General features: G+C 41.3%; 1 pseudogene; it reads right to left on the reverse strand.

The window, feature by feature from the left end:
• Positions 1–4,008: 4,008 nt before the first annotated feature.
• Positions 4,009–17,120, reverse strand: part of LOC134216816 (uncharacterized) — an 85,106-nt pseudogene continuing 71,994 nt past the window's right edge.

Genomic DNA, 17,120 nt, shown 5'->3' on the forward strand with positions numbered 1-17,120 from the left:
TTACTTATCACTCGTGTTTATAGTTTTGACTGATAAAGGATGATTGCACTAGAATTATCATTCAAAGTTGTAACTTTTAATTCAATTCAGATGATAACAAAAGAAATAAAATCGATGAAGAGGAATCGATCAATGCAGTGACGCCTTTATGAAACTAATCGCGAAATATGCCAGGTTTTATTTTTCTCTTGTGTTATTCCAAATATAGTATATTAACAATATGATTCACTCTCACGAAATTCAGGCGACACCACATGTGGCGCCAACTTGCGTCCAAAAAGGTCGATACACGTTATAATTAAACTACCCAAAATATGAGGATCGTTATACACACGCACTTCAAAATGTCATAATGAAAAAAATAGGGATGCCGGATGTTTCTTCTGGGAAATTAATCGATTATTTTTTTTTGAATTCTATCCGACAATCAAATGTTGTAGCTGAAGTGTGGTAGCCATTATTTTTGTTAAAAGCTATATATATATAAATGAAATGGTCTGTGTTCGTATCCGCATAACTCGAAAACGGCTGGATGGATTTTCTTCATTTCTTCAGCAGATATGTTCGTTACCGTTTCCGACGGGTTTATATGACATTTCCTCATGCGAAAATTACACTTAAGGTTGTGCAAATCGTAAAAAACTAAAATTAGGATTCGTATGGAAATTTCGCATGGGCATTTTCGCCTACTACGCAGGACAACGTCTGCCGGGTCGACTAGTGTATAATAAATTTGAAATTGCTCGTTGAGCTGTACCCGACGGAATGGTACCACTGCTGGTGTACCATATCGAAGGCACGGTAAAACAGATTGCTGTTAAAGTTACCATTCTTTATTCACTTCTTGCATTGTAGTTGCTCTCTGCTCTTACACCATTTTGCTGTTTGCCTGTTTTGTTCCTATATCTGCAGCTCGCCTCGATGCAACACTTTTTTGATGTTTGAGATTTGATTTTTTTTAATAGTTAGAAGCATCAAATAATATGGTTCTTTGCGAAATTTGACTTTAAATAAGTCAAGGACTCGACTGGTACAAAAAATCTAAATATCGACTCGGAACACTAGGCGTGAGAGAAAAATCATGTAGCTGAATAAACAGCGACTGTCCGGTAAAATAATTGCGGAACAATTCGCTCATAAACTCGGCGAGCGAATCGAAAAACATCATTTTGGGGAGAATCTGAACGCATTTAAGGTAGCAAGTCCGCGAGGTGGTCAATACAAAAGCCTCAGAAGTTCTTGGTATCATTCATACTCTGAATTTAAATGATCTGGCAGAGAGAAACAAACGCCTCAAATCTGGCCTTATGGCGTCATATTCATACCTAGAATAAAGGGTGCAGTCTCGATTTACGAGATGTACGATCAACAACGATTGAAGCAAAATTGTAGTTTCTGCATTGCACAGCTTCATCGCAATATTTACAGTAGTGTTTGCATTTAACAAAGTCGATATTCCGGTAATCGATTTATTTAAAAATGTATGGACATCCCCACACTGTAAAATGTCATCGAACAAATGTGTGACTACTCACCGGAAGATGGCAGGAGGGTTTTCCCGCACAAGCTAGAAAAAAAACATGTTTAGATTCCTCTTTGCTCGCTAGATGATGTTGTTATCACCGGCAAATTGTTCGCCATTTCGATGTATGGGAAAACTCGAAGTGAACCATATTGTTAATATAATATATTTGGTTATTCTGAATATTTTTTTCTGCATGAAGCATATTTTTCCCTAACTGTTCAACAACCATCCGACTCTGCTTCATTTTGCCCACATGTAGCACATACTCCAGAAGGCAACTGAGAAAGGTTCATATTTACTGTCGATACAAAGAGAGTCAACAGAGAGATTAACAAATGGGTGGTAATGCCTGATCTGGGCACATATAAAGTATCGGAACAAATATCACTTTGCTATGCATATTTTGTAAACATTGAATAGAGGAGGTTGCAAAAAGACATTACTTAGAGGGAGTAAATCTTCGGCACTTTGCATCCTATTTATGTTCCGAACAATGAAGTTTTCACAAATCGCATTATTATAATACGTTTGGTGACGCTGGTAATAACAAGCACAAACTGGAAATCAGTCTAGAATACGTGTTGAAGTATTTCCATTTTAGTTAGTTTGTTTACAAATGCGAAAAAATGAGTAGCGAAGCTGCATTTTTTCGGATTTAATCGTTAAACGTTATATCGACACTAATATGCTGAATAGCGCTTCACTAGATGGAAATAAGGATACTGGGTACTCACTGTGTGGTTCCTTCCAATTTTGCAATTCCACTTTTTTTTAACATCAACTGAGTAGGGGAAGGGAGGGCATAGTGAAGCAAAGGCTGCTTCAATGTATCAGTCGTAATGATTTCCATGGGCATTATCGCCTTATGTAATAGTTAAACAACATAGCTAGCTGATGCTATCTTAGAATGATAGAAAATCAGTGCTAATATTCTGTTGCCGAAAAACTCACTAGACAAAACGTTTTTTAGCGGGCAGCTCTTAGAGAACAACGCATTACAACAGAGACGAGCCAGCCTAAGGTTGAAAGTCTCCTTAATAAAGACAATAAAAAAGCAACTCTTCACGCGTCAGCTAGTCATCATTTTGGTACGGACAGTGGGTGGAGGCGCGTAGTACATTGTAGGTTAGTCGTTTTGCCTCGCCTCGATATTTTATCCAAACGTGGCGTTATGGGGCCGCTTCTCCTAGAAAACATTAATATCACAGATCAACAGAAGTAACAGAAGAAGACAATGCCAATAAAAGGCGTCAATGTTAATGTTTAAGGTCACTCCTGACGGAATCCAATTTTCAAAGTACTCGTGTTTTCAAGGGCACACCATTCGATACGGAAGCAACGCACTACTGTCATTTTTGACGTAAACTACGTCTAAGGGAAAGACTCTGATACAGGGTGTAAAATGAAAATTTCAAAATTGGGGACCGTCACGAAATCATGTAAGATTTGTAACATTAATAAGTCCTTTATCTTTCAATAGATTTTAAAGATTTATATATCAATCGATTCGCAAACTCTTCACCAATTTGCCAGTAGTATTGAAACTTTTGAGTATCAACGCTAAACTATTGAAAATTTTAGTTCTTTCATGCATCATTCATCTCCTATGCAGCGCGTTCCCATCCTTGGCAATTGCCTATTTTTAGGGTATTATCAATTTTTGAACTGGGGTGGCTCAGCTGCTAGACAGTGGGGTCCCTACTCCCTCACAGAATGGGAGATGCTGCTAAAGCTGGGTAGTAGTGTCGGTGGGATAATTCCCTGTCTTCTATATGGATCGGAATAATTGGTTCAGTCTACTCCATTTGGTTTCACGTAGTTTACGTCGAGCGGTCGTGTCTTGTATACAACCAGGGCCGGATTTAACCGGAAGGGGGCCCCGGGGCCGGCAGTATGTGGGGGCCCCAAAATGTACGTCAAAAAAGTTGATTTTGGTACATAAAATTTGTGAGGGGCCGGGGCCACGGCCTCCCCGCCCCCCCCTAAATCAGGCCCTGTACACAACCCTAACATTTTTTATTTTTTCACGCATGCTGCCACGCAGCAAAGCTAAAAAAATAAAAATGACAGTTGTGCGTTGCTTCCGTATCGAATGGTGTGCTCTTGAAAACGCGAGTACTTTGAAAATTGGATTCCGTCAGGAGTGACCTTAACATTAAGATATACAATGCGCGCACCTCTGAATGTGGCCGTTTAACTTAATTTAAAACGGCCGTTGTATTTATGGTCGATGGGAATTTCTCCAGTGTAACGTCTGTTTGTCTGTGCTGATATTGTATATTGGCGAACATTAGTTGAAGCTGATGGTCGGCTCATTTCTAGTTCAGCGAAGATAACTAATGGAAAATTATACCACCAAGCCTGGAGCGAACCGATCAGCGAGAAAACACATTACGAATGCATCGGGGGCGGCAACCAAGACATAATTATCATCATCGTCAAAAGGGCCGATTTAATGAGCCCCCAATTACCTTGCAGCTGAGTCATGTAGGCATCGCTGTTTTGATTGTCGAAATCGCCCCCACCGCCGGTGTCGTGGTGGTGATAGGAAGACGCCGGAAATTGCTCGTACAGCGAGTGGACGTGGTTGTTCACGTTGAGGCCCACCGGTGATGCGGATGCTGATGCCAGCATATTGGGCCGCTCGTCTTCTAGGGTCCGCTCGGTGCGCTGGTCGTACACATTGTAAATTCTGGCGACGCACGTGAACTGCCGCAGCATCCGTTCGGGTGGGTGGTTTATGATGGCGACGATTAGTGGCCAGATGTTAGTTGGGGACAAGAAGAGAATTCATTAGGACAATTGTTATTATAATCGGGTGAAATGTAAATGGTATGAAAATTATGGTGATCTGAACCGTTAAAGCTTGTTGGGTGAATATCTTGAAAGTACACGCATTTCGACCTCAACTATTAAGTCTTCTAAATAATTACCTAAGCACTCGTAAGTATGATATTCTGAGAGTCAAAGAGTCAAATGATGTAGATGTAGGAGTATCTGTCAAACAAAAAAAATCATATTTGTCCTTCTGGTTGAAATGGCTTAAAGCAATTTTGTAAATGTAATAATAGGACTTTATTCAAAACAGTTATTATCCTAGCATCTTATAACTTGCACAAATTCACTAACTTTTCAGAGTATTGTAATAAAAAGCTGAAGGTTCCAACATTTGATAGGTGTGATTATATTGATCAAAAAGTCACAATAAAGCACTTCGTTGCTTAATTATACCAAGTTTAAAATTGAATAATTCTATTTTGCATCTTCTAATGAGTGGTCAGCAGCGTGCCCAATCTGCAGTCGGTTAAATTACCTTCAGCTTCGTGCGTCCCATATAGTGGTTTGTGACTTGGAAGAACAACCCGAGCGTGGATGTTTCCAGCCCATTGTCGGGATCCCGGACGATGGAATACAGGACCGTCTGTTTTGGACTGACCTGTGGAATGATGGATTCAAGTCTAGAATAATATGGAAACACGCATACACGCACACGAACATAGCTGCAGGGTTCCGATGAAATCACTGCAGTTGTAATTGTGATTAAAATGGAATAACAGCCTGCGCTAGTTGGGACGATGAGGAACACTCACGTACTTTACCTCATTGCTATTGACGAGCCACGTCAGATTGGCCGCAGGTTTCGAATAGTAAGATGTGCAGTTTCCCATTAGCAGGTCTCCTATCCGATAGTAGGGCTTCAGTCCCGATATGAGTGGTTTGCTCATTGGAATATCTGGAAAAGCAATAATGACATTGTATTAGCACACGGTTGCAGTCACATCATCATTCATCGTGGGACTAATGCCATACGGTGACGTTTATGTTGTAATGAATTTGTTGGTGCACGGATGTGGAATGGATTAGAAGAAATGACCTCAGGTTGTTACGTGAATTTACGTTTTCATAACCAATGTTTATATAACTTGCTTTCTGTTCAGTATTATGATATCTGATCATTCGATAATGTTTAAATTCCGTTGTATTGAATTATTTATAAATATTATCAAATAAACAGAATGATAGGTTGTGAAGTTACACTTACTTCAACTTTCAATATTTCATCATGAATTGGGAAATATTATTTTCCCTTTTTATTCATTTGGCATTTTTGAAGAAATTCAAAATATAAAACATTCTTGTTATTTTATGAAAAACAAGCACAAACGAAGCACATAGCACCAGTTAATGCACAAATGTAATTAGAGATTCTTGAAAAATCTAGTTTATCTAGTGGTTATCTTTCCAGTTTTAATTAAATTTCAGGAGATTTTTAGGCGATCTGAATTCCAATTCAGGTCACTGCCAACGCCTCTCTTCCTACCACTTACAAGAGGTCACGATGGCGTTATGATGCCGCCGAATGGGAATCCTTTGGTAGCAGCATTCGACACGCGTTGGAGCACACTACCCCGCTTGAGCTTCCCAACTTCTCCAAGGTCGTTCTCGACGCCGCTGATCTATCCATCCCATAGACCAGTTCTCGGCCAGGACGCAAAGCCCTTCGTTGGTGGTCGGACGAAAAACTCCGAGCTGTTAAAGCCAGACGGAAAGCCCTCCGCGCGCTCAGGAGGCTTCCCCCTGGGCACCCGAGAAAGGTAAGTGCATTGGAAAACTACAAACAAAAACACTATGAGTGCCGAACGGTTATCCAAGACGCCAAAAAGAAGCAATGGGAAGACTGCTTTGACTCCACCAATTCGGCCCAATCCACCGCCGAACTATGGGGGAAAGTCAATGCGCTTAGTGGCAAGCGTAGATCTTCCCCCATCCACATCGATTCGCAAGACAGTACTATTTCCGACCCGCTGGATGTGGCCAATGCACCCGGGGAGCATGTTGCATCATTCGCATCAGTAAGCGGCTACCCAGCCGATTTTCGAAGGCTCATAGCCACCAGGGCTCTGACGCTGCAGAACTTTCGAGTCCCGCCGGACTTGTTAAGTTCCCCAATAAACCAGCCTCTTTCGTTCGCCGAGCTTTCGTTCGCTCTTGCTAGTAGCAAAGGGAAGTCTTGCGATCCGGATGGAATAAGGTATCCGATGCTGAAAAACCTTCCCCAAACCAAAATAGTATTCCTTGATCTGGTGAATCAAGCCTGGACCAATCAAACTTTTCCCGACGAGTGGCGCTCAGCCACGTTATTCAGATATCCAGGGCCGGATTTAGGGGGAAGGGGGCAATCGGGCGTGGCCCCGGGCCCCCACAAATCTTATGTACCAAAACCAACAGAAATACGACTGGAAGATTTGGTGTTTTATTGTGTGGCTTTCTCAGTCTAATTTAGTCAAAACGTTTAGTTTTGTTTTGCCCGACGTTTCGGCCTGTATTTTTGGCCTTTTTCAAGGGTGAAACAGTCTACCTTTTTTGTTATTAACTTAATAACGAAAAACGGTAGACCGTTTCACCCTTGAAAAAGGCCAAAAATACAGGCCGAAACGTCGGCAAACAAAACGAATCGTTTTGACTAAATTAGACTGAGAAAGCCACAATAAAAACACCAAAACCAACTTTTTTTGTACATTTAGGGGCCCCCACATACTGTCGGCCTCGGGGCCCCCTTTCGGCTAGATCCGGCCCAGCAGATATCTAAAAACAATATCTCCTCCCGCGACGCCGCTGATTTCCCTATCTCGCTGACCTCCTGTGTATCAAAGGTCGTCGAGAGGTTGGTCAATCGTAGGCTGCGTGAAAAGCTTGAGTCTGACGGACGACTTGGTTTTCGCCAACACGCCTTTCGTATGGGGCAAGTTCGTACTCTGCCGGATTAGGAGACGTACTCTAAAGCGCTTTTGACCAAGGTAACCATGTCGATCTACTTTCCCTAGATATTTCGAAGGCGTTTAATCGCACTTGGACCCCACTAGTGCTAAAAGCAGCTGGTGGACTAGGGGTTCCACTGGTAACATCCTAGCTTTTGTGCACAACTTCCTCACCCGCTGCTCTTTCCGGGTCTTTATTGTCAATTCTGCCTCCAGAACCTTCCCAGGGGAAACTGCGATCCCGCAGGGGTAACCCTGTTTCTGGTTGCCATGAATGGGGTCTTCAATGGCCTCTCCAAGAACATCTACATCATCGTCTACGTGGACGACATCCTGCTTGTGGTAGTCGGAGACACTCCGGCGCGAACGCGTATCCGAACCCAAGTAGCGGTTAGTGCAGTTCACCGGTGGGCCTCGTCGGTTGGCATCACCATGTTGGCCGGAAAAGCGTCCGCGGACATGTGTGCAATGGACGGCACCATCTCTCCGGCACTAGTCTAAATTCCAAACCGGAAACTGTCAAGGTCCTCGGAGTCACCATCCTCATTTCCAAGCGGTCAAAGTCGGCTGCAAATCAAGGATCAACCTAGTTAAAACATTATCAAGACCGCATAGGACGAACAACAGGGCCACTCGGTGTCGTTTCGGCCAATCGCTGATTGACTGCAGACTGCTGTATGGACTAGAACTGACTTGTGTAGGACGTTGTGAGCTTGTCAACATACACCCGATTCTCATTTTCAAAATTCGAAAATCCGTGTAAAAAAAGTTTTATGATTTCTCGACGAATCGTGCAAAACGGAGCAACTTTGCAAAAAAATTGTATGGGATTTTTTTTACATGGCCGTGTAAAAAAAATCCGTGTAAAAACAGAATCGGGTGTACTCTCCCCAGTCTTTAACCAATACCTCCGCATAGCTTCTGGACTTCTTCCTTCCACACCCACTGAGGCTGCCTGCGCCGAAGCAGATGTCCTTCCATTTCGCTATCGTGTGCAAGTGGCTATTTGCCTAAGAGCTGCCGCATTCGTTTCCGTCACATCTGGAAACCATAGGAACCCTCTCCTTGTTCAAGGGGATCGGATCATGCACATGATGGCCGGTGTCGATCTCCCCCCAGTGGCTTGGGTCCACTGGCATGGAGCGAGGAGCTGGCACTCCTCCACATCCAACATAAATAGCTCCATTGCAAGGCACTTTAAAAGAGGGGACAACACGGAAGCTCTTCGAAGACCGGTAGTCGAGCTGCTACACACTGAGTTTAGGGACCATGAATATCGATACACTGCTGGTTCCCTTTCGAGAGAAGGGGTCGTCTTAGGCGTTACCGGGAGCAACTTAACGGTCTCGGACAGCCTTCCTGCTCAATGCAGCGCCTTCTCGGCGGAAACCGCAGCTCTGTTGATTGCCGCTACTCCTCCGACAAACCAGTCCTAGTTCTGACTGATTCCGCTAGTGCCATCGCTACGCTACAAAGTGGCCACCCGAAACATCCATGGATCCAGGCCATCATCGCTGGTGAACTACAATCGACAACCTTCGCCTGGATTCCCGGGCACTGCGGGGTGCCAGGCAACGTCACTGCGGACATTCTGTCTGGAGCCGGCCACCAAGGCCAGCGTTTCACAACAACGATTCCCTTGGCTGACGTTAAAGCCTGGATCAAAAAGATTGTCAGCCAGGATTGGGAAATCCAATGGGCTGCTTCCAGAACCACGCAATTGCGGAAGGTCGAGAGATCCACGGCACCCTGGAACGACATGCCCAATCCCAAGGACCAGCAAGTAATCTCCTGCCTCCGCACCTCCGGCCCTTTCGTACCGTTTGTGACACCTGCGGAGTACAAAACTCAGTGGAACATGTGATCTGCCGATGTCCAAAGTTTGACATTCCTCGCTCCAGCTACGGAATACCGACAAACATACGAGATGCCCTAGCTGACGATACCGCTAGCCTATCTGTCCTCATCTGCTTCCTCAAAGATGGAGGACTGTACCACCAGATCTAGATCCAGCTTGACTTTCCGGGCACCCCTACCCGGAAACAATTTCCACCCATGGGGAGATGCGAGCCTCCCTGGTCTTTCCAGGGCTGTAAGTTATCACGCTCCCCACAGTCCCCATGTCTGCGTTTCCTCTCCAACTTCGCTAACATCGTATCCTCATCTTGATACCAACCGACCAAGTCTTGTGTAGCAGGAATACGGAAGCTGTTGCTCTCAAAGCATGCCACGCTTTCACCGAAGTTTTGACGTAAACTACGTCTAAGGGGAAGACTCTGATACAGGGTGACAAATGAAAATTTCCAAATCCGAGACCGTCACGAAATCATGTAAGATTTTGAACGTTAATAGCGCATTCATCTTTCGATGGATTTTTGAGATTTATATATCAATCGACTCGGAAACTCTCCACCAATTTTCCAGTTATATTGAAACATTTGATTATCAACGTTAAAGTAGGGTATTGGACCATTTTGGCAGCACCTCTTTTTCCCGTTCGCAACGTGAGTCTCATTCGGCCGTCGTTCAGTGTAGGGGAAGAGGCCCCAAAACGCCCCCCCGATGCAAAACGCCTTTTGTGGTTTCCCTCATATTTACCGTCATTAATATGTCCGTAACAAAACTAGATCTAAAATTATGTAGGATAGGCGAAGAAAGTTTCAAAATAGTGCATGGGAAGGTCGGAAAAACCGAAGATTTCCACATTTTGAAGAAACATCTAACATTTTGGCGAGGCAAAACGCCCTAGTGGCAATAACCTACAAAGTACTTGCGTCTCCACGGACTATCCATACTAGAATGCTGATTTGCCGACGCGTGGTACTTTGTTCCCTAGGAGCCGCCAGCTGAAAGGCGTTTTGCCTCATGAGTTTTCCGGCAACAAAATATCACCACTTTTTTGAAATGTGAATATTATCAATATGATTGAGATTTTTGACAATTTTTGAATGGCATCAACTAGCTATCTTGTTTAACTGATGCATAATGTAAAAATACTCATGAATAGCGTTACAAATAAGACAATAGAGCAGTGTTTGCTTAGCTAGGGCATATTGCCCCTCCTTCCCCTAGTTGGTTTTTGGGCTCTTCTTTTTGTGCGGTGCTTCGCACCAGTTTGCCGCAAAAAGTAGGGCCAGAGCAATGACCGCAGTCGGCGATATACATACAAGCGCATATTTGTGCAAAGATAGGATGATCAATTGTTAGCAACGGCAATGCAATGTCATAATGCGATAATCGCAATGCAAATGAACAAACATGTTCGATTCAAAGATAACTTAGGAAAATGGTAAGCCATTTTATGATAAACTGCAAATTGTTAATTATATGTTTATTATTAAATATGCGCCAAAATCAAAAGATTTCAATTTTAATTCAGGAACTTTGAATGCACTTCAGATACTCTGTGGGTACAATTATGCGGGGCTTATTGTATACGGCTATAGCTTCGGAACGCATACTTTATTGAAACGGACTATAGGTTACAATAGAACTATTACTTTCTAGCTCCCGGATCTAAGATTCTTGCAATTATATTAATAATATGGTTGCACGAATATGTTATCCATAATGCCACTGCCAGATAGTGGGAGTTAGATTGTAATAAAATAGCACAAATACCCTATTCTCGTCCGCAGCGTTTACTATTCTGGCGCATCTCAACCGAATGGCTTGGTTTTTGGTACCGTTCTGACTCAAATCCCGAATATGACTCATATTCCGAACACTGACGTTTTAGCGCCCTAAAACTAAAACTGTCATTGGTTTTCCGCCCTGAAGATCAAGATAACAAAAGAATTCAAACTCCTGTGGAGAAAATTACACGAATAAAGTTAAAATGGGCTTTTAAAAGCTAAAGTTCGGAATATGAGTCATGTTCGGAATTTGAGTCAAAACGGTACATGGCTAGTATTTGTTGATTTCTAGTTGGCGCAACCGGGTTTTATCGACTCGCTCTTCTTTGTCGGACTCAACAATACAACTATCCCTTCTCTGCCAACTATTCCTGGTCACTCCAAATAACAGAAGGCGGAGATTCTGCCAAAGGTCCAAGGCTCGTATTCTTCCACCAGTCATCACTCGATGCTCTGACTACCATTGGACAGAGGCACCTGTTTGTCCGTAGCCAGAGCAGAGATTCTTCTGTCTGTCGTAAAATCGCTAAATCGTGGTACACGCACTCACCAGTATACACCCCCAGCAACAATCATATTGCACATCGATCACAGTAGCTTATATGTGCCCGAATTCTCTCACAATATGGTTACTGCAACAAGATTGGCTCAACGTTATTTTTATTTCAGAATAGTATTACACAAGATTTTGTTTTTACACGATTTTTTTTCGCTCGTATTTTTGATCGTGTGACTTCAATTTGCCACCAAACTCTTCGCAAAATGTTTCAAAAAATCCAGAATAAATCAAAGAAAAATCACATGATAATTAATATACGTTAAACATTTAGGATGAGTGGAAAATTGAGAAAATGTAAATCGCGTAAAAACAAAATCCAGTGTATTTAATAAACATACTCCACTATATCCACCTATATATTACTACAAATAAACTAGAATAGTGGTCGAAAATTTGGAATGAAACTGAATCCCTACTAATTTTACTCTAAGTCGAATGCAACAATTGGAATTGCGAAAAGCATTATTACCACTTAGGGTTTTAAAGTTAAAATTTTAAGTTATCGTACCGTCGTCGGGGATACAACGGGTCAAATGAAGGTGAGAATGGGCCACTGTTTCAACTAAATAGAATGCTTGTAGAATAGATTTAATGTATCTGAGAACAATAAAACTGAATTATAAGTGACTTTTTTGAACGATTTTGTTATCCTACCTCCAGACTGTCGGTGAAGGCTCGGACGTCACCCCTGACTACGGTATCCAACAATTTTTTTATATTTTAAGTTATGGTAATTTTGTTCTAAACCAGTGACATAAGTAATCGAATGAATTATCTTAAAATATGACTACATTCCTCAATGCACCAGACTGTTCTACGTAGTTTACGTTGGGCGGTCATGTCTTGTACATAGCCCTTCAGATTTTTTGTTTTATTTTTAAATACAATCTGAATTTTCTCTGAAGTGGGTTTGAGCTATTTTCGTTTCTTTTACCTTTGAAAAGAAATAAATTCACCCCTACAACACTCCAGTAAAATGCTAATATCTTTGCCTAACAAACTCTTATCTTCTTGCGATTTTCAACATAACATTCTGTATTTAATTCTACAAGAACTGAATGAGTATCATGGTTCTTGATCGTAAATTGTGCCGTCCAACTGAAAATCACTGTTTTTGGATGTTTCTGCATACATTTTTTCCATATAAACTTCAACGAGTTTAGCACTGCCCAAACGTTGACCGATTTGGCTGGAATTTTGTCCAGAGCATCAGGGCATCAAACAGAACCGAATAAAAGGGCGGCCCATCGAAAAATTTGAAAAAGTGTTTTTTGAGCCACCCTACTGTCTATAGATATTATTGACCCCCATACTTGTATGCTCCTAACTCCAGGCAAATGGAGTTCAAACGATAATTCTTTTGTAAACCTTTCCAAAATTGAAATTATAGATTAGAATCTATTGGATATCATTCAAATATGCGTCTATCGCAAAACAGTTGATCAAATTCTTATAAAGTACAGATGTTTAGTGGTCTCTTATAACATAACAGATATGCCTTTTCCAGTCTTATTGTTGAGATCGGAGAAAGTAGATCTGAACAGATATAAAGGTGTGGAATAAGTTTTTTAGATTAGAATAGTTTTTCAATTGACTACAATAGTTTTTTCTTTTATAGATTAGTTGAATGAATAGTAAAGAATTTTAAAAAATAATAAAGAATCACTCTATTTAAAAAAAAAGTTGAATGATGTCAAGATTTGTTCATTTCCCACTAACTATGCGTAATCACAGAATTTGATGAAAACTTACAAGAATTTCTCACAATATGTTCCCCTTTACGGATATTTCGGCTACTTCACGAGTAGTTTGCATGATGAGGCATAGATGTACACTACTTGCGATGCAGTTGCGACATCCGAAAATAAGAAGAAATTCGAATATCGGCAGGGCTCTTTTCGGTTTTCAGTGGAATAACAGTATCATGTTTATACACGGAATCTCATTAAAATCCGGTTCTCACGTGTCCATCATTCAATACATCAATAACACCTTCCGGAATCTCAATAACTATTTCAAAAATCCTTAAAATATTTCTAGAATTATAAAACAAAGATGAAATTTACAAAAATCTCACAGAATCTCGAAAATTAGGATTTTGCAAATATTAGGATTTTTTCAACTAGGTTTTTTATTTGGTAGGCTCAGTCGTGTATGACGCTTTGTGGAGCCGCAGCTCTTTAGTATGGAAATACAGTGAACTCTCTCTAACTCGATGTTTTCTCTTACTCGATGAAATTCAAAGTCCCTTGAATTTTGCATACTGCGTTAAGGTGCAGCGAGAAGTGAAGAATGAGACATTTCGCAAATCGCATAATAGGAAATAGGAAGTGAATAGTGAAAAGTGATAAGTGAAAAGTGAAAAGTGAGAAGTGTGAAGTAAGAATTGAGAAGTGAAAAGTGATAAGTTAGAAGTGAGAAATATGATAAGTGAGAACTGTGAAGTGAAAAGTGGAAAGTGAGAAGTAAAAAATAAGAAGTGAGAATTAAGAAGTGAGAAGCGAAAAGTAAGAAGTGAGAAGTAACGAATTCGAAGTGAAAAGTGTGAAGTGAGAAGGGAGAAATGAAAAGTGAGAAAAGAAAATTAAAAAGGAAAAAGTAAATTGTGAAAAGTGAGAAGTAAGAGTTAAAAGATTTATATTGTCATTACTCACTATAGTAGTAGGAATTACATGAAATGTGCAGCGAGAAGTGAGGAATGACACATTTCGCACATCTCATAATAGGAAATAGGAAGTGAATAATGAAAAGTGAGAAGTATGAAGTAAGAATTGAGAATTGAGAAGTAAAAAGTGAGAAAGGAAAAGTGAGAAGTGAGAAATTTGAGAAGTGAGGACTGTGGGTGAAGAGTGAAAAGTGAAAAGTAAGAAGTGAGAAGAAAGAAGTTAAAGATAAAAAGTGAGAAGTGACAAATTCGAAGTGAGAATTGTGAAGTGAGATGTCAGAAGCAAAAAGTGAGAAAAGAAAAACAAAGAGTGAAGAGTCAATTGAGAAGGAAGAAGTGTGAAGTAAGAAGTAAGAATTGAGAGATAAAAAATGAGAGGTCAGAAGTTAGAAGTGAAAAGTTTGAAAAGTGAGAGGTCAGAAGTTAGAAGTGAAAAGTTTGAAAAGTGAGAGGTGAAAAGTAAGAAGTAAATGGTGAAACATGAGAGTAGACAAGTGAGAAATGCGAAGTAAGAAGTGAAAAGTGAGGAGCGAGAAGTGCGAAGTGAATGGTGAGAAATGAGAAGTACAAAGCGAGTAGTGAGAAGTGAAAAGTGAGAACTGAGAAGTGAGAGGATCAAGTAGTGAGAAGTGAAAAGTGAGGTAAAAATAGGATTTTTCCAACTTAATATTTATTCATCATCATTCCTACTTCTTCCTTCCTGCTTTCCTTGAGAAAAAAGAAGTGAAATTTTCCTGAAATAAGAGTTGCGAAGTGAGAAGTGAAAGGCAAAAGCTGAGAAGTGAGAGATGCTGATTCCGAGCATTTCATTTCATACTTCTCAATTCTCACTTTTCACTATTTATTTCGAACATCTCACTCGTCACTTCACTTAATAAATATGCCCTTAACCATATTTCTACATGTTATGAAAAAATGTTTAATATTTTGGAAGAAAAATATAAATGTGTTCTCTATCGCGATACCTCCCTAACTCGATGGTCCCTTCAATACGGAGTAAGGGAGAGTTCACTGTATTAGGATTATTAAAATCTCACAATGATGGAGATAGCATTTATTTTTTTCATGAACCCCACAATATCAACAAATCATCTTCAGACTTTTTAAGTAACCGTCTCACCATATAAGATTTTCTATTCAAAATAAGGTTTTTATTTATATGGTGCACTAAAAGCCGAGTACAATGTAAAGAAATTGATCAGAGTACACCGACTGATGTGCTTACGTGTCGCGAGCGCATATCGCACCATATCATATGAGGCGGTGTGCGTTATAGCTGGAATGATGCCGATCGACACACTCCTAGAGGAGGATGTGGAGTGCTACAACGAAAGGGACTCGGTGCAAGTGCGACGTGTCAAGAGAGCAGCTTCGTTGCTCAAATGGCAAAGAGCATGGGACACCGCAGTCAAAGGTCGTTGGACCCACAGACTGATTCCAGATGTGTCCAACTGGGTTGATAGGAAGCATGGTCAAGTCAACTTCCACCTAACACAGGTGTTGTCTGAACATGGCTGCTTTAAGAAATTCCTACACAGGTTTGGCTTCGCAGATTCTGCGGAGTGTCCTGAATGTGTAGGTGAGGTAGAATCGGCAGAGCATGTGATGTTCGCATGCCCGCGATTCGAGGTAGAACGCAATACCATGCTGCTTATTAGTTGTATGGATACAATCCCGGACAACCTCGTCGAGAGGATGTGCCGGGAAGAAGCTATATGGAATGCGGTGAACACAGCATCTCAACAGATTATGTCGAAACTGCAGCGGTGGTGGCGTCTTGAACAAAACCAACGAGTGCAGTAAGGGCACCTGTGATGCAGTGAACACTTTGCTCACCCCGACAACCAACATGTCGCGGGTGGGCTGCGGGGACCTCAGTATGTAGATATAGAGGTCATTGCGGTTCGCGCGCGGTGGTTGTTGTCGGGGTGCTCGTCTCCAACGTGAGATTATGATACGGACCGCTAGGTTACTATCATAGCTTGCGATCGACAGGTGGTGAGGTAGCCACCCTTGAAGTCGATGTTGTGTGTATTGACGTCAAGTGCGTTAGCATAGGCGTGAGCGTTCTCAATAGTCCCCCCCTGATGTATTGCTTAATTGCGGGCCGGGGGTACGGACTGGCGAAAGGGTTTTGGTTTTAGTGGGTCGGGTAAGAGTTACATGACATACCCATCCCCACACTACCTGAGTACCTCCTCAGGTGTCTGGTTGCAGATTTCCGTTAACCCTTGCTCAAGAAAAAAAAAAAAAAAAAAAAACATGTAGTCGCACAGTCAAAAGTCATGACAATTTCCGTAGTCACTCCTTCACATAATTGATCGCACGTCACTATAGACGGACTACTTAAAAATAAAATGGCGTCTCAAATTAACAAATACTTGGAACACCGGTATCATAAATATATCGATAACATTTATGACGCCTTCATACGTTACTTCCAATTCATTATTATAAAGTTTTTAAAAAATCTTTGCTAAACAGCTGCCGCTTGAAGAATAAAAGTATGAAGTCTTCGTACTTCGATGTCGTCATGACGATTTGGTTGCGAGAAGATAGCTAATGTCGTGCGCGTCATCGACGATGCGACTAGTTGCAGTGAAGACCCTGCAACTCGTCACTACTGTGGCATTGCAGGCTGCTACGATGACTTTTGTGAGCAATGATTGGCAACTCATTTGAGTTGCATAATGGTCATTAAGGCACTCATTTCATTGGTATGCAAAAGTAGGCCGTTTTTATCAGTCAAACACGAACTGTAAATAAGGTATTATGATCAGGAATTGCAAAATAAAAAATGAATCCCCATTCTGATTCATCCATTTGAACACACATGCGAGACTTCTTCTTCTTCTTCTATGGCTCTACATTCCAACTGGAACTTGGCCTGCTTTTCAACATTCTATTAGCATTTCTTCAGTTATTAATTGAAAGCTTTTCTTTGCCCGCCATTGCATGACTATGTATCTTGTGTGAC

This window comes from Armigeres subalbatus, chromosome 2, assembly GCF_024139115.2.
Source record: "Armigeres subalbatus isolate Guangzhou_Male chromosome 2, GZ_Asu_2, whole genome shotgun sequence".
In the NCBI taxonomy this organism is placed as follows: Eukaryota; Metazoa; Arthropoda; class Insecta; order Diptera; family Culicidae; genus Armigeres; species Armigeres subalbatus.